The sequence below is a fragment of the Onychomys torridus genome, chromosome 9, assembly GCF_903995425.1.
Source record: "Onychomys torridus chromosome 9, mOncTor1.1, whole genome shotgun sequence".
Lineage (NCBI taxonomy): Eukaryota > Metazoa > Chordata > Mammalia > Rodentia > Cricetidae > Onychomys > Onychomys torridus.
In genome coordinates this window covers 25,537,336-25,564,261 of record NC_050451.1, presented here as the reverse complement: position 1 = coordinate 25,564,261, position 26,926 = coordinate 25,537,336, and the positions used below count along the sequence as shown (strand labels likewise).

At 40.1% G+C, this 26,926-nt stretch overlaps 1 protein-coding gene across 1 annotated transcript in view; it reads right to left on the bottom strand.

Moving 5' to 3' along the window:
• The window catches only part of Fhit (fragile histidine triad diadenosine triphosphatase), a 1,532,194-nt gene that overhangs the window by 416,592 nt on the left and 1,088,676 nt on the right, over positions 1 to 26,926 (bottom strand). The window lies entirely within an intron of this gene.

Genomic DNA, 26,926 nt, shown 5'->3' with positions numbered 1-26,926 from the left:
GTGTACACAAGTCTGGGGCTGGACCACAGGGTGAAGCTAAAATGGACAGGGAGAAACACCATGTCACTGGGCAGCTTAGGCTCAGTGACTCAGGAAGGAACCATTAGCTCAGGAGAGACTGACATTATTTCTGTCATCATCAAGAAGGTACAGAATCAGGACACTGATGACAAAACACTGACAATGGGAAGAGTTTGATGGAATTCTGCACAGAAAGTTGCTGTCACGACACAGCCCATAATAAAGCCACATGAATAGATAAGTGACCTTGAAGTTAGTCACTAGATTCTTGTATATTACTTAGCACAGATCAATTCAGTCTCCTCAAATGTTCTTGGAGCCTTCCCAATCTTCTGAATTTGCCACATGAACTGTCATCTACAGATCTTTGGTCATATCCCTAACTATCATAGGTTGCACAGGGCCCAGGGACCACAAGTTGGACACACACATATTTTTAGACAATAGGAACTGAAGCTTATATAGAAAGACACTTTCTCAACTCTGACTTCTGATACTCATGAACTTCACAGGCACATAAGGAATTCCTTCCCAAATCAGGCTATAAGGAAGTCTGGGGAACAAAGTATTTTTTTTTCTTTCTATCTTTCATTGGAAATGGCTCAACATAAGCTCTGAAGGCTACTGTGCCCCAGTCACTGTCACTAGGCAGCAGGTGTCCCATCCTAATAGTCACTCAAAATAAAAGGAAGCAAAAAGCAGGAATCAGGCAAGTCCAAATGTATGGATAAATGCATGGGGGCCACAATAGGCAGTGGCCTAATAGGAAAACCGTGAAAACACATCCTGTAAATGCAGAGATACAGCTGAGGAAGCACCAAGAGGCTCTATGATGACTTGTCTGTCATGTCAGCTTAGAAGCAGTTTCAGCGGAGCTTCTAATGAAACTTCGACTAATTGTAACTATTTATGCTCTTATCTGCTCTGCTGCTACCCTTGACCATGATGGTTGAGGGCCTAGAATGGCAAGGAGATATATAATTTTGCATTTCCAGCAAAAAGCCTGACACATAACAAAACTCATTAAATATTTATTATGAAATTGCCTAGCTGAGGCATTTTCCATAATAATCTATACTCAATTATTTACTTAAAAAGAGAAAATGGTCTCATTTAACTTAGATACCTTTTATTATAAAACTTGGTTTATTACAGATTATAGGCAGCTAATATAATTAAAAAATATTTTTGCACATTTATACACAGTACTACACAACTGTTGTTTCTAACTGAGCAATCACTTCCTGACTCTGCAAATAGAGCCCCACTTTTCTTGTAGGGATCACCTATCCTTCTTTCAGTTAGAGGAGTACACTGTGCTCCAAGTTAGCCTTGGGGATCTGAGTTGGATACAACTGTGTCCTGGCCGGACCAATGAGAGTTCACTGGAACTGATTCTGACATCAGGATAGTTGGGTATTAACATATCCAAGGGCTACAAAACAGAACCAGATAGGAACTGAGAGAGAAGCAACAGAGGGATTAGAGGCCAGAGGGAGAAACAAGAAACCAACTCCAAATGACGTTGTCAGTTTTCAGATCCATAACAAGCCAACAATTTCCTTTTCTTTATTGCTTCTCTCTCTCTCTCTTTCTTTCTTCCTTCCTTTCTTTCTCTCTTTCTTCCTTCCTTTCTTTCTTCCTTTCTCTCTCTCTCTTTATTTCTTCCTTCCTTCCTTCCTTCCTTCCTTCCTTCCTTCCTTTCTTTCTTTCTGTCTGTCTGTCTTTCTTTTTCTCTCTCTCTCTCTCTTTCTTTCTTTCTTTCTCTCTCTCTCTTTCTCTCTCTCTCTCTCTTTTTGATTTTTTCCTTTCTCTGAGATCAAGGTTTCTGTCTTATGTCACTAAAAGGAATTCATTTTTCTCCATTTAACAAACATACTCTGAAGATTTCAATGATTGAAAGCAGAAGATCTTGGAGTTGGGACCATCAACTCAGGTGCCTATGAGTTAACATGCAGACATTCCCAGGTGAGATAGCATCAAGAGACACAGCCATTACTCTGCCCCTCTTAAGACAACTAAAAGAAAACCCAACGAGCTCTTCTCTTGAACATACTCAAAGATAATTGATTAATTGGAATGATCATTACCAAGACTGCTTCAGAGTTCCTCCAGGTTATGGGAATTGCAAATGATTTGAAGAAAAATGATTATTTTCAATTTTCCCCAATGTACAATAATTAATGGTATTGAGACAGCATGATGCTCATTAAAAAAAAATCACTGAAGACTTTCCAAATAATCGATCCAAGTGAAATGCTGCAAGATCAAACAAAACAAGAAAGCAAAGCAACACTGAAGAAACAGCCCCTGAACAGAAGGAGTCACTCTCATCCCAAAGTTTCTCATTCAAACTCATGTAAGATGCTTAAAAATCTGCAGTGTGGTATTTTTTAAGTGATATGTCAACAAATGCATTCACTGGGCATACTTCCTCTGCCTAGAGCCAATGTTTCCAGAAAACACCCAAAAGAGTCAACTGCTAAGTTGATAAAGTGAATGTCGTGAGCAGGTGTTTGGTATTGTGCTGAGTTCTCCATATTTTCCAGTTTAATTTCTCCATTTACCACCAAGCTTCTGCAGAAAACATAAAATGTACCTGGAAGTATTATGCTCCTCATAAATACGAGGACAGTTGTGCTAAACACTTCTGCACTGCTAAGAGTGATTCATAAATCATATTCATTGACCTGAATCCTTACAGTTTCCTCATTTGATCTTAGTGATTGGAATGCCAAATGTCACAAAGTGTAGACAGTATTTTTAAGCCATTAGCAGATGACTCTTTAATTAGGAATATTTACCAAAGATAGAGAGAAAATAAAAGACAGGCAAGGAATAAGAGTCGAGTCCAGACTCAGGAGAAGAAAAAAGGAATACCACCCATTCCTTTTTATCCTTTATTTTTAGTATATAAGTTGCAGAACACAGCTTAGTGGTTAAGACTGTGATATTCAAAGGCAGATTTCAGAACTCAGACCCTAGCTCTGCCCTATTTATCAGCTGTGAGATCCTGAGCAAGCTGCACCAACTGTATTGGTTTTTATAAGGATAAAATAATGCGAGCACCCACATCCTAAGGTTGTTTGGGGAAATGGATTGACTATTACTTCAAAGCCATTCTGCTTGCATCCCAAGGAGAACGGAATGTTCAGTAAATGCCAGTCATTACTATGCTATTTGTATCTTACTTATAAGTAAAGAGTCTAATAGTGATAGTGGTTTGTCATTAAAGTAATATTTTTATTTCTTCTTACACCAGAAATTATTCAAGACAATCCAAAAATACGCAAGAGGGAACAAATAACACAATTTAAGAAAACAGGTTAAATGACCACGTAAATAAAGGATATAAAGAATGGCTAAGAATTAAAAAAAAAAAAAAAAAAGACCAACAATCCTGCAGCTATGGCTGCTGTAAGAGATAATGATATGTCTTAGGCTTTCAGGTGTCAAGCTCCAGAAAGAATGCTGGGTTTGTAGCAGTTCAGTGCCCAGGGGAAGCTCACAATGATTTTGCTGGGGATGGAGCACAAAGCATTATTGAGAATACATGTAGAAAATTTCTATTGGAGTACATAATTAGTAACCACAAAGGACAGCATTCTCACATCCATTGCCTACCCTGCTTTGGATCCACACCTGTGTGCTATGTCATGAACTCTATGATCAAATAGATAACCTAACACTTTTCTCTGCCATGGTCATGATAATAGAGGTCAATGGCATAGATACTCTGGTTGCCAATCAAAGGAAGATGGAAGACAAGGCTGAGTCAGACACTGTGACACTGTGCCAAAACCCAAATGATTCACTCACCAAGACACAATCAATACCACATGACTATGGTTCTAAATCTCAGAATTTGGGGATGATTTGATATTCAGCAACAAAACAATTAGGTAATGTAACCTCCTTGGTTAATGACTCTAATGAGCAAGGTTTGGGAATCAACCAATAATTGTAATCATAAATCAATGATAATAATAATAATAAATAGCAATAGCTAACATCTAGTGCACAGATAGATGCCTTAAGTCACTATGCTCAACACTAGGTATGAATCATTGCCTTCAATTTATTGACTCAAGGAAACAGGTGTTTTGCTGGTCTTCTCCAGGCCACCTTGTCTTTGATTTTTACAGCTGTGTAATTCTGAGCCGTGGAGGGGCAGGCGAGGTGTCTGTGGTAATGAGGACATTCCTTTGTTTAACGGACTGAGGTGGCAAAATTCAAGTAGGAATGCTTGATTCCGATGTGCCTTAGATAAGTCTCAAGCATTTTTTATTATTTTAAGTTTTAATTCTTAAATAACTGAACTGGTCTTGGAAAATAGTGTAGCAAAGAGAAAGGCCTGTGTAAATAAATGGAAGGGTACAGCTGCACTCTGACACATGCAGCCTGCTTTAGAGAAGAAATACAAATTCGGGTGACATTATCTTTGAGTTTATTCAGAAGTCTTTAACTAAATCCCTTAGCATTGCCCTTTAACTAACTCTGACCCATCAGAAATCCGCTCATATGTTCCCCTTGTCAGAATAACAACCTATGGTACATTTTCCCTTTGAATTCTGTTCTAACGAAAATAATACACAGATTGGGTTGTCATTGGAAATTTCCCAGTGCATGGACACACGTGGCTCTACGAATATTTCTCTTCAGTTTTGTTTCTCTTGTTTTTGCTACCTCCAACAGATGACAATATCCATATCTGCATTATATTTAGATCATGTAGAAGTTTCATCATGAGCTTTCAAATTAGCCTAATGATTTTTTCTATGAAGGCATCTGGGGCACATGATAATAGTGAGCAACAATCATCAGGAATAAATCCAAGCCCCTAGCACATAGGCTATGAGCATCTCCAATGCATTTGGTCTCTAATTTACCTATATACTATATAATGACACAAAATGTCTTAGTACTCATGTAGTTCTATTAAGGTAGCCTTCTGATCCAGAATATTCAAAATTTGACAGCAAATAATGTTCCTTTTGAGTTCACAATACAAAGAAATTAAAAGATGGTCTCACTTGACATGTCATTCTGATTCATCTGATTGTTAAAGACAAGCTGAGAAACTTCTCAATTGCTGCAAGCCACAAAAATATACAAAGTAGGATTTCAGCTGATTATGACAAAGCTAATACCTGGAAGAAGCCAAGGACCTTCCAGAGGTCAGGCTGAGGCTCAAGGAGCCTTGGTGATATTTGGCTTTTAATTATCAGCTGTTTCCTCCTATGAGTTTCTTGTGTGCTATTGTAGCTTTTCTATCATTTATGGAGCACCATTTCCCCTCTAATAAAGGAATATTTAGATAACCTACGCTGACAGCTATGCACAGCCAGAATCCCACCAGTTCAAGCCTCCCTGTAATCATCGTCATTGGCAACATCTGGCCAGGTCCATCCCCAGACAGAGGAAAGTACCTTATCAGAGACACCTCTGTACTAAGAACAGACTTAAGCATCCAGAGCAGCTGTTTGAGAAGGCCTGGCCAATGTGCCAATTAAGCTTAACTTCCTCCTTTCCCAAATCTTACCTCTAGTTCCAGATCTCCCTGTAACTATCACCAGAGGCATCTAGCTGTACACAGATTGCCTAGCGACCAAGCATACTTTCCCCCACCCTGCAGAAAAACAGTAGATAGCTTGGACAGATAGAAGCCACAGGAAAAAAGAAGGCAGTTTTATTTTCTCCCATTGACCTAGTAACTTATAGATTTTTAACATCTTCTACCAATCACGTTTAAGACTATAATGGAGCACATAAGATCCCTCTTCTTAGATATTACCAGAATTTAGCCTTTAGTTAATTCATTTCCTCATTAGTCACTTACCAATTATGTAAATGACAATTAACAATTACTGACCCTCTATGTGATTCTTATCACCCCTCTGTTTGACCCTGGAAGCCTGATGGTCACTGAGGAAAATTCTTACCTACCTTTATGACCCTGTAGAATTCAAGCCTGGTAACCTTGCTCAACCAGGGGATTGTTATTGCTTGGGTTTATAACAGGACTCCTGAGAGATGGGGAGAACTTAGAGATGGAGAATAGAGAGGGATAAGGAGGATTTTGACCAGAGAGTACACGTGGACAAGATGGAAAATGAAGAAGAGTCAGATGGGGAAGGCCTAGCTGGGTAAGAACAAGGTGAAAAGAACCTAGATGAGGCAGAATTAAGACAGAGAATTAAGATAGAACTTAGAGGGAGCAGGAGATAAATACAGAGAGAAATCAGGCAAGAAAGGAGCTAGGCATGAGAACAGAACTGAAGCTGTGTATAGAGGATGTTATGCCAGAGGAATTAGAGCAGGTGGACTATAGAGCTCAGTGTGCTGAGATTCTATTTCCCAAAAATAGTCCTCATCTTTCATAGTTTCTCTCCTGAGTCCCTGGAATGTATGGTATTAAGGCTGGACCCTCTAAGATTATACAAGACTCAATCTAGATGATTGCATTTTTGGAAATGAAACCATTTCTGTAACTATCTTCAAATTACATGTCACTTTTTCCCCCTCAAAGGGTGTGACCCTTTAACCTTACACACAGGTTGCTAAGCCACGCCTGTTGTTCCCTATTTGTCTTTTGAAGGTACCAGGAAAGAATGGTGAGTGACTCATAGTCAACCACAAAAAAGTTACAGAAATTTCAGATCCTCACTGAATATTTTAATATTCAATAGGCACCTGACAGGTTTGTAATCAAAGCTTTCATCAGTTCCCTCATTATTTCATTCTATGTGACACAGAGGAAAAATATTTATCATAACCCAAACATAAACAATAAGAAACCATTTATCCAAACTAGAGTTCTTACAGTTGCACGTGATTGCATACTAACACAAAGTAGCAAGTAAAATTATAAAGGGGTGGGCAATAGGGTGTATAATAGGGAATTCATTACCTAGCTCACATAACATGAATGATGCCTCTTCCATTTTGAATGACTTTAAGCATTGGTGGCTGGTAAATTAAACATTATACCTCCATTAAAAATGAAAGTCACAAACTGGACTGGCCTGAGGTTAATTTCAAACTACTAACATGATGATGTTAACTAGTACACAGTCATGAAAATGTAATAGGTTGTTGTATGTTCATATGAGCCAGCTCCAGCACTACTATACCTAGGTACTCAGTAAAACAAGACCATCAGATCCCTTCCTTCCATAGGTTTCATTCCATCAGATTTGTTTCTCATACAGGTTTATTCTACATGGTACCAAATCTGACTGCAGGGTCAGTACTGGAAGCAATCTCCACAGCATTGCTTTGAATGTGCTTTTGCAGAAGCCAACAGTACAGTAGAGGATGCTAAGCAGGTTGGGGTAGCCCTTTTAGGGCATGAGGATAAAGGTAGGCTTATCTGAACTGGGGAAGGTTTAGTCTCATAAGAAACAAACAAACAAACATGTAGGTAAATATCAGAAACTCCAGCTTTCAATTAAGTCTAATTAAATCTACACCAGAGTTTTACTGTTTACAGAGTGTATAAGACAATCAAGACTTCCTACTGTGTGTCCACATGCAGTGAACTTCCTACTATGTGTGTCTACATGCAGTGAAAATTTGGGTCAAAGATATAAGATCCATGAAAATAAAATGTGTTTGGAAGAAAAATAGGCTCCTGCAATATAGAAAAGCTGTCTTCAGTGATGGCTAAATACAAATAGTAAAGCTAAATAATTGCCACATAAATTTATTAATAGAACCACTAATGCCGTACATCTCACATCTCCATTTTGACACACAATCTTTTATTTTTCTTTTACCAAGGAAGAAAAATGAAGGAGCAGAACTGTTAATGCTGCTTGCAACTAAATTGGATTTTCCACCAGAGGAAGCTGTTCAGCAGAAGCTATTTGGAAAAAGGAAAATAGTGCTCACAAAAGAGTATTAATGAGTCCAACCAGGGGGAAAGCCTCCTGCAATACAAACAAAGCATTTCAAAGCCACTTTCAGGACAGCAACCCTGGTGGATGCTTTGAACTCCTCGTTTTTGCAGAAACGATCTTACCTGTGAACTGAACATGAGACTCAGTTGAGATATAGAATAAGAACACTTAACTTAAACCGTGGATCTTTCTGATGATTTAAGAAAAGAGACCCCAGCAGCGATAGATTTAGAAGAAAACCTATACATCCCACTATCAAACTGTGAGACACAGCTGGAACAAGATGTAAACTACATAGGGCCTCTGTGCCTCTACCTCTACCATGGCTGGGGTCATAATGCGCAGGTGAAGGTCTGGCAGACCACAGAGAAAGAGCAAATCTGTGCTGGCTGTATCCTGGGCAGTTCTATCCCTGCCTGACTAAGACCTTTAAAATCATATTTGTTTAGCTATTCAAGTGAAGAAAATAACAGAAATAGCAAGTAAAACATAAATATTTCTTCACCAAGAAAAAAGAGAGTGGATCCTTCTCATACCTTCTCATTATCACCCAGTCAAGTCAGCTGCAAAAACATGGCTGCTGTGCAGCTGAGGATGCTGTCTGGAGGATGGCATTGGCATCAGTTCAAAAAATCCAGGACCATATTTGTGCATGTTTTTAGGACTATTGCCATAGTACTTGAGCGCCTAACCAGGCCACAATTAGGACAGTGGAACATCGCAGCCAAAGGCTCTGATTGACTCAGTTGTCACCAAGTATCTTCAATGGCAAAGAGGTTTCTGCATAGGGAGTTAATGCTAAAACTACCCCTTTCATGTAGTATACCAGATTACTTGAATAAAACCAAGGGGCCAAATATTGTCTGTTGTGACTAAGAAGAAGGGTCCAAAATGTTATCATTTCCTTCCATTTGATAGTCATGTTTGCAAGAAATAAATTAATATCTACAATTTCAGTAGCAAAGAAAAAACAATGCTACATGCTAGCCCTTTCAGTGAGACACAGTTATATTCCATGAGTACCAACAAACCCTGGAGTTGCATATCACATCATGCATGCCATATGAGCATACATTAGCATATTTAAAAGAGGATGACATGACTAGGCATAGGTCAAAGATGAGGCTACTGCTTAAGGATACAAAAAAAGAAAAGAAAAGAAAAAAAACCCTAAACATTTTATTGCATTACACAGTGAAAAGAAGTGTAGGTACATGGAACAGTAGAGATGGGGAATCCGTATATTAAAGGATTTCTAGGTAATCTAGTAAATTACACTTTGCCACTCTGGCATAATTTCATTTCTAGGTACTCTGTTACTATATGCAGCATCTCTGACCTACACCCATAAAAATTAGGTGGAAAAATGATGTGTGGTATACACTGTGTATATGTTAGTATATGTACACATGTATGAGTATGTACGTGCACACGTGGGTATGTCCTCATGAAGGCCAGTGGTTGACCTTCAGAGTCATTCTCAATCACACCCCACTTTATTTTTCTTCAGATAGGGTCCCTTCCCTAATCTACAGCTTGGTGATTTGGTTAGCCTGGCTGGCTAGCATACTCCCAGGTATCCTAAAATCTCTGCCTCACTAGTGATGGGATAACAGGCATTTTCTCTGTACCCTGACCTTTGAACATGAGTGCTGGGATGGAACCCAGGTAATTAGAATTATATGGCAATATCTTTAGTGATTGAACAATCTCCCCTGTCTGGAAGATGCTCTCGGAGGACAGGAAGCCCTGGGAAGCTATAGAGCAGCAGACATGTGTGGCCCTCACAGTACCATTCCTGTTTTATAGGGAACAAACTTGACATCATTTGTGGACTTAGTCATCCCTGACCTTGTTCTGTAAGGAAAAACCATGCCCAAAGGAGCCAGTACAAGCATCACATTTCTCGGCTGTCGCATGGAAACATGACCTACAGTGGCTCTCAGGATGTCACAAAGATGTGACAAAGTAAACCTTATCCTTTCCTACTGGAACATCTGCACCCACATTGTCACTGCTGGTCAGGCCAGGCAATGCTTGAAGTTCTTTAAACATTTAAGGGATTTGGGGATTATAGCACTTTAATTTCTTCCCAGGGTTTAAATGTATTTAAATGTATCAAGGGATCTAGCCCTTTAGGCTAAGTCTCTCCATTGGAACTGTTTGATTTTGTTCATTAACTTATAACAATTCAATATTTATTTTATTTTTTACAAAAGAAAAAAAAAAAAACAGCAAGAAATATAGTTTCCTACAAAACACACCTGAAGACTTTCAAGAAGTCATGAGAAGCTTCAAGTGGAAGTGTAAAGTGTCCAAAGACCCTTGAGGCAGAAAACTGGAAATACTTTATAGTGTTATAGTGTTGCACTTATGCAGTGTCTCTGCCCATTTGCTTATTCAGATTTAAGAGCAGTAAGCTGGGCTTTAAGTAGAAGTTGCATTCTCAAGTCAGCCTGTGATGGGAAATTCATCAAATTAGATCATATGCCTGGATATAATACAGCTCACGGTGCTCAGACATCAAAATTCTGATCATTTCTCACCAATCCCATCATTATCATCAAATCTAAGCCACCATCATCCTCTCTCAGAATTACTCTCAAGGCTTTTAAACTAACTGTTCTTTGCTTCTGAATTTGTTCTCATATATTCTATTCATAGAACCATTAAATTTTAAAAACAAAAACAAACAAACAAACAAAGAAGGTAGTGTATGGTAGCAGCTTCCCCATTTCCCCCTTGCAAACTCCTGACCCTGGTCTGAAGGACTTACAACTGGGGCCTTGTATATACTCAGTCACCCTGATGACTAGAGTCCCCTCACAAGGCTGGAGCTCCAGATGTGAAGATTATTGAAGTGTTGAGAGCACAGAACAAAGGCCAGTGGGGCTCCCACTTTGCTAGAAGTGTTATTACTGTGCTTCATTCCCTTCTTGTTTAAACATCACTTCTTCAACAAATATTTCCCAATCCTCACATCAATCTTACCATGCTCAGGCTGGAACTGTGACTCAGAGGTTAAGAGTAAGAAGGTAAGTGAGGGTAATTTCTCTTACTTGGAACCTGAGTTCAGTTCCCAGCTCCTAAGTTTGCTGGCTCACAACCATCTGTAACTCCAGCTTCAGGGAATATGCCACCCTCTCCTAACCTACAGACATCTTCACTCCATGTGAACACACACACACACACACACACACACACACACACACACGCACACACTTTAAAATCTAAATATAAGTATCCCTTTCCAAGACTCACTGTTCTTACCCACCACCCACCTCCTCTACTATCTGTATTAGGTGTTCAAGTCTCCACTGAAATTTAACCTCTGGGACTCGAGGATCCGTCTTTGTTTTACTTGCTCCAGTAGCATCAAGTTGATCTACAACATTCTGGTGAGTGACTACAGGAGAAAATGAAACTTGCTATAACAATTCATTGCACACAACTGTTCAGACTTTCTAAGTGCCAGGCAGGGGATCTGGTTCACTGCTAACTCTAGTTACCTTAAGATAACACTGCTGATCTAGTACAAGCACAATGAATGCAACTTTACTTTATATTTAAAAGTTTTTGCGCCAGGAAATTTCATTTGAAATTGTCATAATATGAGAAAGCATCTCTTGGTATGAGTCATATTCACATATATGGACAGAGACATACACCCATGTTATTAAACAAATTACTACATTTTTAATCTAAAAATCACAAATTAGGACAGTGATAGTATGATGCTCTAACCATAGATAAAACTAACTGATCCTTTCTTCAGGAGGCATAGCAGCTATCAGCCTGCAGAGAGGGTAAAATGCAGGGTGTATACAGAGTATGAAAATCAAAGGTACAGTTTTCCAGCCAGAGGTAGCTTTCACACAACACAAAAATGGAGACTCAATAAAGATGTGTTCAACTAAGAGAATAATCTAGAAGTTTCAAGAAAATGATCTGAACTCACAAATGACGGAGGAAAAAAAAGCCATGCAAAGCACACAAGGGTGGGCCCTTCCTGTGGGAAGCTCTGTCCAGTGGCATCTCATGAATTACTTCCTCTATAATCTGTCCTTCATGGGCTTACAAAGCATGTTCTCTGGGAGTAAGGATGCCATTAGTATTGCCCTTGAGCATAGGAGATATTAAACCCAAGGAAAGTAATTTTTGTAACTCCCATATGACAAAGCACTGTATGTCACTGCTCCAACTTAGAGCCATTGACATTATAACACTGTCATCTCAGGTGTCACGTATACTAACTTTTGGTAACAACAACAACAACAAAAAAAAACATCAAATACATATTTAGATTTACTTATTTTATTTTTATGCATATAAGTATCTTGCTTGAATGTATGTATGTATACTCTGTTGTTGCCCGATGCCTGCCAAGGTCAGAAGAGGGTGTTGGATCTCCTAGAACTGGAGCTCAGATGGCTGTGAGCTGCTGTATTGGTGCTGAGAACTGAACCCAGATGTTCTGCAAGAGCAGCAAGTGCTCTTAATGGCTACACAGTCTTTCCATCCCCCCAACACATAACTTCTAATTCTCCAAAGGAAGGCTGAATGAATCTAGGTCACCTGGTACAATGGAAGAGGCATTGCACCTGATTGCACCAGTCAACTTATGTCCCCTGCTTCCTTAGCCTCCTTCTCTAGTCAACAGATGAGTGTCAGCAACAGCTTGGATTCACCTTATAACTTACTTACATGGTAGTTTTATCTTTGTTTTTCAGCTTCATTTACAAAAAATCTTTAATGCAGACTGGGGGGGAAAGTCTCATCAATCTTCCAGATGAAATTTAGAGAAGACTTCCCCTTGATTGCCAAGCTATGTTGTCATAGAGCAAAGGTCAGGACCCATGTTTGCTAATGGGTTATTTACATGTCTTCCTACCAACCTTAGTTGGTGAAGTCAGCAAGTGAAAAAGTGGTGTCTTTCATACACCATTCACCAGAAAATACATTTTAAAAGGAGAGGGGGAAGTAATAAGGCAATTAAAAGAAAAAAGGAGGGGGAGATGTGGCAGGGATCACATCCTCCCCAATCACCTGTGCTTATCACCTACCTCATCCTTAGAAATTAATGATAAATTTCAGCTAAAATTGCCTTCTTGCAGTCTCAGTGTTACACCAGCTGAGCCTATCCACTTCATGTGTTATACCTTTAATAAAAGCACTAATTATTATGAGGAAATTTTATATTGAGCTTTATCATAAATGCTGGTTTCCACTAAACTCTTAATGAGGAAATGTTAGAAAGCTCAGCTCTAACTCAATTGCCAGGGGTTCGGAATACCCAGACACACCTTCTCTTTTTTGTTCTTCCAGGGTAAGAAAGTCTACCATCTAGATCAAGTCCAAAGGCAATCTAGTATCACGTTTCTGGAATAGAACAGCAAAGACATAGAATGACAATAGAACACATTTTACATTGGGTCTTGCCCAAGATGGAGGATTGAAATGTAAACTGAAATTGCTTTCAGTGGAAGCTCATCTTCTCTAGCCTCTCCTAGTCTAAGCCAGGATTTAATCATCCACTCACTGTGTCCTGCATGTCCACATTTTTCCTGGTGTTGGGCATACAATGAAAAGCACAGGTTCTGGTTCTTCAAAAAGGGGGCCCATGGCTAAAGACACAGCATAGTGTAAGAGCCACAGAGGAAATAGACTGGAGTGCTGAGGGAATATAATCCAGACAAGTCTTTGATTAGTTTCTTTGACGGTTGCTCTGATAAAACAGCTTAACAAATGCAATGCAGAGGAGAAAGGGGTTATTTTGGCACAGTTCCAGGGTATGACCCATCATGATGGGGGAGTCAGGGCAGACCTTGAAGCAGCTTGTCACATTCACAATCATGAAAAGAGAGTGGTAAATGTCAGTGCTCAGTTTAACTTATCCTTTGTACAGCCTCGGATTTCAGTCTAGGGAATGGTGCTACCCAGAATGGACAAGTCTTCTCACTTTAATTAACCTAATCAGAATAGGCCCCACAGACATGCCAAGAGGCCAGTCTTCTGGGTGAGTCCTGATCTTATTATCATTTTGATAAACTAGGTTAACCATCACAACTCCCTGGAGAGGTGAATCAGTGACTTTCTATGAATGAACACGGCTTCCTATGCCACACCTGCTTCAGTCCATAATATTTTTCTTACTAGATGGCTAATGAGCAGGTCAGACTCAACAGGCCATAGTGGGGCTGGTACCAAGAATATAAGACAGTTTAGCCTAAGAAATGAGTCATGCAACATTACTTATTTAAAAATAATCAACATAAAGAGTGGGAAAATCTCATCAGTGCAAAAATGGCCTCTTTATATCTCATCAAGGTATAGTGACTCTATTTGACAAGAGGTATATTGCCAATAAATCTACAAGTCTGTGTCTAATTAATGCAAACTTACAATATTCCAAACTGTTATTAGATTCCAATTAATAACTTGTGATGCTTCATTAATGCAAATATGCTTTCAGTGGTGCTAAACCTTCATTAGTGAAATGGGTCCTATGGCATGACTATTTCATATGATAATGGGACAATGATTAAAAGGCACAATTAATCATTTTCTTCTACTAAATAATCTCTATAACAGTTTACTTATGCCTGTATGAAACATTTGTTTTATGTAAAAAGCCAATTTATATTTTAAATTATTCAATGACACAGAGAGAAGTAGAGATACCACACTAATATCTCTATTAAGTTGCAAAGTGTCTGAGGAGCACGTACGATACTTTAAGAATAAGGAAGGCTATGGAGCTGGTGGCTTTCTCTAGTCTATGTAACATGCTTCAAGCATGTAAACTGTGCAGCAAATGCCAGTCATACACCTGATTTTAATTCCCCTCCTGCTCTGCCTGTGTGTTGAAGCCCATCATAGACACTGGGACAAACACAGAAAATGCAAGAGAACTCCCCCAAACTGTCTGAATGATTTTTTAGACAGTGTCTGGCTACTTATACACAGCTGGCTTGGAATTTGCTTTCTTGCCTAGGCTGGCCTCAAACTCACAGCAGTCTACTTGTGCCAGGCTTGCAAGAACTTGGATTACAACTGTGCTCAACCACCTTCAGCTCAGAGCATCCCTTTGACTCTGCTGAATGTGTTGCTTGTGATGTTTGCGGGATCCTAGAAATGACAGGTAACAAATAAATGAACAAGGTCATCCTACACTCCATCTTCTGCTCCAACCATAACTCACGTAATGTCTATTGCTCTCATTGTCCTTGTGTTAGTTCCTAGTGTTACTCACTGGCAAAAAACACAGGGTCTAGAAGCCGCATACTTATGTAAACAGTAGTTTTACAACTCGATTGAAATTCCATATTAATTGTTGCTTAGTTACCATCAAATAATGTCAACTGTTTTCTAGCTTTTTTTTAAAAAAAAAAGCACTGTAAAAAAGCAATCTATTGCCGGGCAGTGGTGGCACACACCTTTAATTCCAGCACTCAGGAGGCAGAGCCAGGCAGGTATTTGTGAGTTTGCGGCCAGCATGGTCAACAGAGCGAGATCCAGGAAGGCACAAAGCTACACAGAGAAACCTTGTCTCAAAAAACAAAAACAAACAAACAAAAAAAGCAATCTATCATTTTGGTGTCCAAAATTAAGAAACTGTCTTAAAGTTATTTAAAGACTTAGTTATTATAGTAGCCTTATATTATAAATACAACCTAAAAATATAAAACACAATATTTAGAAATTCTATTTCAATAGTTTGAATGTTCTTCTGTCTTCCTAACGTACAGTTTGTGACTATGTCCCCTTGGAAACAGAAGTAATACTGACTTTTAATTAATATGTGTTAAAAAGCTAACAGAATTGCACTTCTTCAATACTGATAGTCACCAACTTAGAAGGTATGGCTTGCGAACTTTGGAATTGATGATGATGTGGAAGTCCTGTATATTTAGTAGAAATCATACTCTGAGTTGGGGACTTTGATCTTTTCTTTGATTGGTGTTATGTGGTCCAACATGCCTTCTCAATGCTTAGATACAGCATTGAACCACAGCTGCCAGCCAGTAACATGATTGTAAGAGGAAACAATGAATTTTCTAGAGAGTTCTGCATTGCTAAGCTCTGATATTCAGTAGAGCAACTAGAGTTAATGTTAACTCATTTTTAAATTTCATGTTTTTATTCTGTCCTTGTGAGGGATTTATTGGGCTGTAACTCCATGGTAACTCCAGGAGCATCTGTATAGTACTATTAATCACATAAAGCATGTTACATATGACAATTGATTAAAATGATATCTGTACTTACACAGCTGTCCTTTAATTGGTAACAAATATTGATTATGAAATATGTGCTATACAGTCATGGTTACAGTGCATATATGCCAGTAGTAATCAAATGGAATGAGTCTGTAGAATACTGGATTAAGGATTTCAAAATCACCTGGGAGTCTGATAAGAAATTAGATAGCAGGGGAATAGGGATCAGAAGGAGCCACAGATCCATAAGGACAGACATCTATCCATTGATGCATGGAAAAGTCCAGTTGCTCTGCCAGAAGGTGCTTGACCTTTGTGCAGCTCTGACTCTCTGCCCATTGTTGGCTTGGATTAAATGACCCTAACATCCTTCCAGTTTGAACATAGTACAGTATTCTTGAAAGAATAGCAATAGCTATTAGGATCAGCAGCCAGAGTGTTTCTGTGTGGAGCAGACAAATGCTGGCAGCAAGATCTCAGGTGGAAACACTTGGAAGAAAAGTGAGAGGGGGGAGGGCAGAAATTTTAAACATCAGTGATTTCCTAAAAAAGGTAGTTTGCATTCTAGATAACCTTTAAGCCAGGTTTGTTCTTCACAGTTGGAAATGTGTTTCAGTTGCAGCCAGGCTGTTCTCAGCTATAGAAACCAGAAGGTCACAATTTCATAATGCAGCCAGTTCAGGGAAGCATAGTGACTTTCAACATCATGTGTGGCCCCAGAGCTTTTGAGTTCTTTGCTCCATAGACAAAATGAAAGCTCTGCCTTAGGCTATTTGCCCAAATGGTGATTATATGGGTTCTAGTAGCTATTGCCAAGCCCTGCTCAATTTCTGAAAAAGACTGGTTTTTCTTTTACAGAAGCACAAGTAAGCCTCCTTTTACCTCCATGTGGCCAAATTGGTTTAGGTGACCTCATCTTTGAATCAATAGCTGGCAAAGGGATGAAATTACTCTGACTGGGAAAAAAGAAGAGAAGAAAGCAGAAAAGAAGAAAGAACAGAGGGAGAGTAGGGGAGAGGAAGAGAGGAAGGGATAGGAGGGGGCAAGAAAAGGAGAAAGGAGAGAAACCTGACAAGGGAAAACTCAGACATCAGAAAGCTAGTGTGATTCTTCCTAGGCTCAGATTTGGAAGCCTCTCCCCTCTCAAACACATGTTCTCCTGCTGCATGAAAATAATGTCCCTAAACACCATCAAGTCAGCAAAGGTCATTTGAGACCACTATAAATGAAGACAAGCAAGAGACTGTACAGTTCTGTCTGAACACAGATTTAAAAGGCCAATGTCCAATCCATAAGATACCAGGCATCTATTCTGTCCTTTGAGAAATGACAGTGACCGCTGCTTCAACACTTGTAACAGTTTCAGCCTAGCTCTAGGCTGTCCTCCCTGCAGAGATTTAGGGAGACATCAAGCCATAGATATCTTTTCCATGACTGCTTCCATAGAAACGCCCCCCTATGAGAGCAAAATAAATCTCACTTTCTCTGGACACTTCTCAAACCATCCAACCAAAGTCCAAATTGTCTTAAACATCCTCTTCCTGAGATACCCTACCATCCTCCATGGTGTCTACTCTCTTTCTGGAATAAATAATCTATCTATGAGGTCAAGAACATTGCCAGTAGTGTCAGGCCTGAGAAATGGATGCTCACTTTAGATGAACATTCTTGAGACTCCTCTTCATCACTGTCCTGAAGGGCCAACTATTGAAACCATCCCTTCTATTGAAATACTATAGTTTTAGGGGCATTTCAATTCAGAGTCTCATTCTGTAGCAGAGGCTGGGCTTGAGTTCATTATATAAACCACAATGGCCTCAAATTTGTGATCTTCAATGTCTCAGCCTTCTGAGTGGTAGGATTAAAGAATGTATCACCATATCTGGGCTCTACCTTTGAAAATTTACATCTATATCAATTTATGTTTCAGTGCTGCATGTCTATTCTGTTTAATGTATAAAAGTGAGATTTCCCACTCTACTTATAGTCATGAATTAACTACAAGAGTGAAACTAGACTTGACTGCATAGAATATATATTGGTTACTTTTCTTACCACTGTAACAAAACATGGGCAAAAACACAGAGAGGAAAGGTTTATTTTTGCTCACTTTTCCAGAGTGTTTAGTTCAAAACATGGCTGTGTGCTTCTGACCCCAGAAAAGGCACAGAACTTTGATAGTAGATACATGGGGAGAAGGCTCTTCATTTCATTTCATTTCATAGTAAACATAAAGCAGAGGAACAAGAAGGGGCCAAGAACAATGCATTCCCCCAGGACATGTCTCTAGGAATCTCCTCCTATGATGAGTCTTCATTTCCTTCTTTTTATCATCTCCTAATAATGCATCCTAACAGAAATCCATTAAGGAAGGAATTCATTCACCCACTAGGTGAAGGTCTTCATGACCATTTCTATGGAAATGGTTCCATAAATAAACCCAGAGCCATTTCTCAATACAGTCAAACTGGCCATCAATGCCAACCATCACAGAAAGGATGTGTAAGAGTCCACTACAAAATGTTAAAGAGCACACACTCTTAGCAATTTGCCACAATCACATAATAGAGGTAGCAAAGGGTTATTGTATCATTTTCCCTACAGACAGACTTTTCCTTAGACATTGTTATTTTCTTTCACTATTTAGCTCATTTCTATTCAGAAACCTACACAGTAGGTATGAGAATTAGCTCTTTTTTAAAACACAAGAAATCAGTAGATTCCTGTGCACACTGTTGTGATTTGAACATGAAATGCTCCCCAGAGACAGGTGTGTTGGAAAACTTGCTTTCGAGAAGGTGGTACAATTTAGGAAGGTTGTAGAACAGGTAGGAGATGGAGCCTTAAAGAGGAATGCGGGTCCTGGTTGTGTGTGGATCGTGAGGTTTTATAGCTCAGCTCCACTTCCTGTTCTCTGTCAGCTTTCTGACTGCAGATGTAAATGTGACCACCCAGCCTCCTGCTTCTGCCTCCATGCCTTCTGGAGCAGGATGGAATGCATCTCCTCAAGCTGTAAGTTAGAACAACTCCTGTCTCTCTTCAAATTGCTTCTTGACAGAAATTTTGTAGTGGTAACAAGAAAAGTAGGTAATATATGCTTCTTGTCACATGGGCTAATCCACAGAGCAGACACCTTGTAGCTGGGCCTCTGAATGCAGAGAACACACTCACCCAGAACTGCATCTCCTGAGCAGCGTTTCCATCAGTACACACTAAATATATGAACAAACAAATGTTCATCTGCACCCCCCCCCACAGGATGATATTGTCTCAAAAACAAATAAAAACCTTAAAATCAACAAGATTTCAAAGGCAGGTGATGATTAGGAAGACAAGAGTCCATGATGGAAATAGACACAAGGACAGTTCTGAAAAGAGACTTGCAAACATGTTGTTCTAAAACTAGTATTAACTCTGTCAGCTAGACAGTAGCAGAAAGACATTATCTTCAAGTTTATCATTCATTCTCTCAGAGGGAAGAGCCTGTGGGATTTCCATGCTAGTACTTCTGACACTTAGGAATTATAGTAAAAATTATGGAAACAGGAGTGAGAGATCTAAAAATAAGATGTCAGTGACACAGAAAACCATCTGGGAAACATGTTTAGAATGCGTGTCACATGACTGTCAGTGTGTTAGAACACAAACCCATTCTCTATGTGTAGATATGTGAAAGCTGAAAATGCTTGGTTAACAAAGGAAGGCAAAAAGTAGATTTCCCTTCTCAAAACTAGGAATTGAAAATTGCTGATGAATGACATCATTCATCTGCCAGAGGCAGGGGAATTCTATCCAGCCAGTGGACACGACTGTTCATTTGAGCGCAGATTTGCTGCTGTGTGGCTCCAGGCTGAGACTGTCTTCCCCAAGAGCCACATCTTCCACATTCTCTGAGTGCTCTCCTCATGGAGGCAAGCACCTATGCATTGTTTGTCTTCATAACTATCTTTTTGTTCCTCCTGCCAGAAAATACAGGATCCTCAAAAAATGTACTTTCTGAGGTCAAGTGGTCCACTCAGTTGGATTTTGCTCAAGCTAGAGCTTGGAACTGATTTTACACAATCACAGGAAGAAAATCGCTTTTGTGATGAGCATCTGCTGTTTTGTTAAAAATGTGGTTAAAGACATTAACAAAAGTGACATTACCAGCTGTTGTGATGTCAAGCAGCTTAGCTAAACTGTTTTTATCAAATGACAACACATGATACCCAAATCAATTCTAAACCAATAACGCATTGCTACTTATAAAATGGATATGCATGCAAGTGGGAATGAGCAATCATGAGTATGTACAAGTAAAAAGGAGGTGATAGGAGGGGCTAGGATGAGAGAGAGAGAGATTGAGATTAAAATGCAAATTTGGATTTCTCCCAGTTAGAATATTAGATAATAGAATACTGATAATTTTCCAAAAAATTCCTACCTCTGTTTCAAACATGAAGCAAACACAATTATTTACTCAATGCTCTGAAAGTGTGAGAGAGAAATAACAAATTAATTTTGTAATATGTTTGCAATGACAAAAAAGAATGACTGTTTCTGGCCAGTTAAAGTCTAATTTGGCTTCTGTCCTTGAGCCGCATACCTGCCCCCTGAAGAGAGTGACAGTCACGGAGAAGACCTGCTTTGTGTAGCCATGTTCAGCTGCTCTATTTTTATCTGCCCATCATTTTTAATTATCAGGCCATTAAAAACTGGCAGATCAGTAGCACTGCCAACTGTATAGTCCTTCTGGCTGAGAAGTCTGTAGCAGTTGATGCAATGGACCCACAGCCTGTGTTCATCATGGAGCCTGTAAAAGCAAAGTGGCCCACATCAGCCACCTAAACAGCCATGGCCAGTCTGGGTCAGCCCACCTAAACAGCCACACTCAGTCTAGGATAAATGCTTAATTTTCACAACTGCGATGAGAGGAGAACCTGACTGTTGACCACTGTTTAGGGATCTGCAGGTCTATGCAAAATGGAACTCAAAAATACTTAGTTCATAGGGACTGGGCTAAGTTCTGCTTCCAGGAGAGTTGGCTTGACTGAGTCCTCAGGAAAACAGCTACATCCAAGGGCCTCTTCCTCCTGGCTGGTAAACAAAGGTACATGCTTTGGGGGAGGATATTTGCCAAGAACAGAAGGTCTCTGCACAGAGAGAATGTTGTAAGGTAAATAAGTTAGGAGGGGCCTACCAGTGGGAAAGTCATGACAGAACCAATAGAGGAGGCAGAAATAAACAGCAGCTGCATGTCCCAACTCTACAAACTGAAGGAAGATAGGCCCAAAGTCACAATCAGCATGTGGAGACGACAAAATAGAGGCACCTAGGAAAACTCAAAGCATGGCAGGCTGGAGGACACCTAGGCTCTAGAAGGCTTCACAGCAGAGCTGCACATGGATGAATTTGCCCCTTACACTGGCACAAATTTGGTGATCCTGTACTGGGAGACACGGTAAAGGAGGCACACCACAGCGTGGGACAGAACCAAAGGGAGTATTAGGGCAAAGTTAGGGAAGGATGTAAAGCCTATGGGATGTTGACAGTAACACCATAAGGGAATGGAACAGAATGGGCAAAATGACATTGCTTGCCGAAGATGGCATATAAGATGGCTGGCGTGCTGCCAGCAGAGATTGGAGAAAAGGGGACCCAAGATTGTAGACCATCAACCCTCTGTTTGTTCCCCTCTAGATCTTCTGCTTAGCATGCCTCTCTCTAGAGGGTCAAGGCAGAAATGCCTACATGTACCAAGGTCATGCTTTATGGTGTGCACATGTCATGTCCTCCTCCATATAAATACTTCTTGTAATACTAGTCTTTTTCTTCTATCTGATCTTCATGTCCTGTGTTCTTAGACCGATGGTGATTTCTGTGATGCAGGAAAGGAGTGAAGTAAATTTCACAAGAAATGATAAAGAGATGATCACCCAGGCTGGAGTTAAGGCAATTATGCAGTTCATAGAAAAGAACCTGCAGCCTGGAGAAGCTTGTTAGGCTTAGATAAACTGTACCAAAATTATGGTCAACTATAGCACATGGTATGATGTGTATCAACACACTGGACTTTAATTGGCCATGATGAATAATTTAGTTTCTGAGGATATTCCAAGGACATTGTGTAAAACTTGAGACCCTAAGGGGTATTGGCTGAAGACTGTGGATGGAGTAACATATAGATGGGATGACAAACTGAAAGTGGGAACCTAGAATAGGAGTACAATAGTGGACTCCACCAAGAAAGGGAGATGGCAACTTTAATTCAGATACTTTTTGTTCCTCCTGAAGGAGTGTGGAGATAATGTGACATCTGATGGAGTGATTGCTACAAGCTTTATTGGGTTCCTAGATGGAAAAGAGCTGCCAGGAAAGGTGAGCTTCCTTTCATAGAAGCTCTATAAATTAGAGTAGGTCTTTCTTGGAATTGTTGGATACAGAAGGACAGAAGTTGCTGAGTTGCAGGGACAGATTTCTTGTCTGAGGTCATTGTAGCCCACCAGTCACAGGGCTTGGTGTTTACAGAGGGCTGAGGAGGAACTTAGGCAGCTGCAGAGGTCTTAAGGTTGGAGCAGGCTGTGTGAAAAGGAAATGATTGTCTGGTACATTGACCACTGTTCTTATTTTTACCTTTATTGTGAAATTGGATGTTGTTAGACACTGGGTCAAGTGCTCAGAAGATTGTATAATCATTAATAATAAAAATAGATTATGGTTGCTTTGGTGTTAAGTCTGGGATAGTTCCTGTTTAGTAAAGGATGATGAAGAATATATTGGTGATTTTCTAAAAATAACCTTTGGAATCATGAGAACATTTTGTATTGGGTGATTTCTCCTTTCCTTTCTGTTCTGCCTTTTCTCATGATAATAAAAGACTGAGGTCACCAGGGCAAAAGCAGAAGCTAAGAGAAGTTAGAGAAGCTAGGAGAAGCTAAAGAAACAGAAGCTAAGAGAAGCCAGGGAAGCAAAAGAAACTTAGCAACTGCAGAAGCCTGAAGTGACCTGTCAGCTTAGACGAACATTGTCTCTGAGTTGTTATTGCACTTTCCAGGTATCCCATCCTTCAGACCCCCAAAACTGCTGAGGCTGGTCCCTGGCAATTGCTGGTCACTGCAGTCCCAGCACTGTGGGACTTCCTTGAGGGCCTTGCATTTTTAGTTTTCATTAGACAGACTTTCTTTTCTAATCTCCCATAGCACACATATCACCTTTACTCTTGAAAGTAATTTACACCTTTTCCCCAGTTACCTCTCTTATTTCTGTATGGCTGAAGAAAGAAATTCTGGACCAAATACTAGAAGCAGTTATCAGTTATGAATCTCTAGTTTCCTGGTTTTTACAGGATTCATTTTATCATCAGCTATTAACTGATTACAAACATGCCTGTCAGCCCCCATTTTCCTGAACTTTTGTAAATTACACTGAGTGAGTTCACTGCAATGAGAAATCAGGTTTTGACCTTTTAGAAGATACCACATACTGAGTGATCATAGGGATCAGATTCCTACTATGTGCTACCACCTAGACAACACGCCCTATAGAAGAGGGGTTTCATTTTAACTTTCTTTATAATGGGAAACTGGTAAAAAGGAAGGAAAGAAGGAAGGAAGGAAGGAAGGAAGGAAGGAAGGAAGGAAGGAAGGAAGGAAGGAAGGAAAGAAAAAGAAATAAAAAGAAAGAAATGAAGGAAAAGAGAAATACCAGTAAGGGAGGTTGGGAGCGGGTCTCCAGTTCTGAGGCAATGCTTCAGCAGTTCAACTCTGATCCTCCTCATGAACTTCCTTGGGCATTAGACTATCCATGTAGTTTCTGACTAAGGTACATGTCCCAAATAATGACTTGGCAGTCTTTTCTAGAGAAAAAAAAAAAAAGAAGAGTACTGGGGAACAACAAACTGGCTTTGTCAGGTCTTGGAGACATTGGTATTTGTGAGAGACCCAAAAACAAAAAGAAAGAAAGAAAGAAAGAAAGAAAGAAAGAAAGAAAGAAAGAAAGAAAGAAAGAAAGAAAGAAAGAAAGAAAGAAAAGAGGGAGGGATGGATGGAGGGAGGCAGAGAATGTATGGTGGCAGGGGCTTGTGACTACTGCTCACACTGAGTCTGTACTCTGGAATCAATAAATGCTGGCACTCGGTTCACTTTCTCCTTTGATTCACTCCCAGCTTCCTGCCCATGTAAATGGTGCTGTCCACATACAGAGTGGATTAATTAACCCAATTAACCCAACCCAGAAACTCCCTCATGTATATATCCAGAGGTTTGTCTCCTAGGTGCACAAGAGAGAAGATCCTGTAAGTATAATGCACCCTGTGGTGGGTATTGTGTTCCCTGAAATATTGTGTGTTCCCTGAAATAAACATATCTGGGGTCAGGGAACAGACATCCACTAGAACAAAGCCAAAAATGGTGGCTAGAAAATGGGTCAGAGCAAGCCTTAACAGAAGTTGGGCGGTGGTAGCACACGCCTTTAATCCCAGCACTTGGGAGGCAGAGCCAGGTGGATCTCTATGTGTTCAAGGCCACTTTAGAAACAGCTAAGCATGGTGATCCACGCCTTTAATCCCAGAAACCCAACTTTTAATCCCAGAAACCCAACTTTTAATCCCAGGGAGTGGGGGCAAGAAGAGAAAGGTATATAAGGTGTGAGGACCAGGAACTAAGTGAGAAAAAAGCATGCAGTTAGTTAAGCATTTGGTTGGTTAAGCATTCAGGCTTTGGAGCAACAGAGTTCAGCTGAGATTCATGTGGAGGAGGACTCAGAAGCTTCCAGCCTGAGGAAAAAGGATCACCTGAGGAACTAGCAAGGTGAGATAGCTGTGGCTTGTTCTGCTTCTCTGATCTTTCAGCATTCACCTCAGTAACTGGCCTCGGGTTTGTTTTTATTAACAAGTACCTTTAAGACTCCTACTAAAGCACCTCCTGCTCCCATGGCATGTTAGGTTTTTCTCTGGCAATGATGAAAACAGCTAGATGTTCCTGCTTGTCATCATCCTTGGCAGTCCCTTTTTGTTGCCATCTGGCTGACTTAACTCATGTGTTATCCACCTGGCATGGGAAAAATATCTGCGTTTGGATCTCTGATCCTAAAAAAAAAAAAATCTTAATTTCCTAAGAACTTAAATAGAATCTAAATTACACTTGCACTTGTTTGTGATCTTTTACATCACTTCATACAGAGAATTGTTGTGAAGAATCAGTCATCAGTATGTGAATAATCCTGGACAAGGAGAATGTGTGGCTGCAATAGAATTCTGCTTTAAGTGCTGCTTTACAGCACAGTGTGCTAAGCTAGGGGTGGGAAGAAGGTAGCCCAGTTGGGAGGACAGAACAAAGCTCGGAGAGGGGGTGAGTGAAGAACACACCTGTAGCCAAATCATTAATTTGATGGCTTTATGGGTTACTCTTCTCTCTTGTGCATCTTTTCTTTCTTGCGCTCTCTCTCTCTCTCTCTCTCTCTCTCTCTCTCTCTTTCTCTCCCTCTCCCCCTCCCCCTACCTCCCTCCTTCCCTCCCTTCCTTCCTTTCTTTTTTTTGACCAATTACTTTCAATAATGATGGCAAGCTGGCTTCTACCCCTGACTGTGTTGGAGATTATAATGTCAAAGGGGCCTTTGTAATGTCTTATGTGCCTTAATAAACTTGTCAGCTAAGGTTGCATTTATTTCCTAATTTCCATCAAGGAAACACAGGGTGGTACAACTGGGCAAAGATTCCAGGCTATGGTGTGTGATTTCAGACTAGCGGGATGTGCCGTGTCCCATCAATGCTGTGGCTATGTGACAATACATGTCAGATAGCAGGCTTTTTTAATGAGGGCTGCACTGACATTTTGATGGGATGTTATCTTTTGTGCTGTAAGGAAGCTTGCTGATAAACTCATATCTCTTTCCTCAATTACAAGTTGTGTTTTTGTGTACATTGTCCATCCCACCCAATGATTAATATCTCTAGAGTCTGATTCTGGGTTTTCCATGCAGTTCCTTTGGTTCAGGATCAGGTCCCTTTATCATGGACTGGACTAAAAACAGGAAGGCATGTTTCACAGCACACATTGTACATTCTCTAGGCATTACCCCAAAGGATGAATGTTTGTATACCTGTATCAGCAAAAAACTGGGCAGGTCACATGGTGTATCCAACTGCACTGGAGTCATAAGGAATAAAGCAGGGATCCAAGTCCAGGTACATCAAGGGACAGTCAAGTCATCACAGAAACAAGCATGCATTGTCACACTGGGGACAGTTCCCTGGTCAAGAGTGCTTCTAAAAGGTTTTAGATGAGTATTTACCAACCAGTAGTTACTTTGATCTCCAGAGATTTTTGACAATATCTCAAAATATCTTAGATGGTCACAAAGGAGACAATGTTGGTTGTACTGGTCTCTAGAGTATGCCACTAAGCTACATATGATACATGGTATAGATCTCACAGGAAGGACCTAGCCCCTAGGCCTGAGTGCCAAAATTGAAAAAAAATGTGTTTTCTGTGGTGTGGACAGCTGCCATCTAGGACTGTCAGGGAGGACATCCTGAAAACTTCTCAAGGATCATCAGAAGGTAGCCAGAAATTAGAGAAAAGTGGGTAAAGTTTCCAGACAGAGAAAAACCAAAGCAATGACAGAGATGGACGCTGACCCGATGCCTCTTAGGAGCTGCAGGCTCATAAAGGATTCCCTTGTTAGGTGAGATCTAAGCTGAGTTGACTATCTCAGGGTGGTAAAGTCCACGCCTACCTGCTTTGAGCAGTGATATTGTATCATGTATTGTATGATAGCCAACACTGTCAACTTGATAGGGTCCTGTAT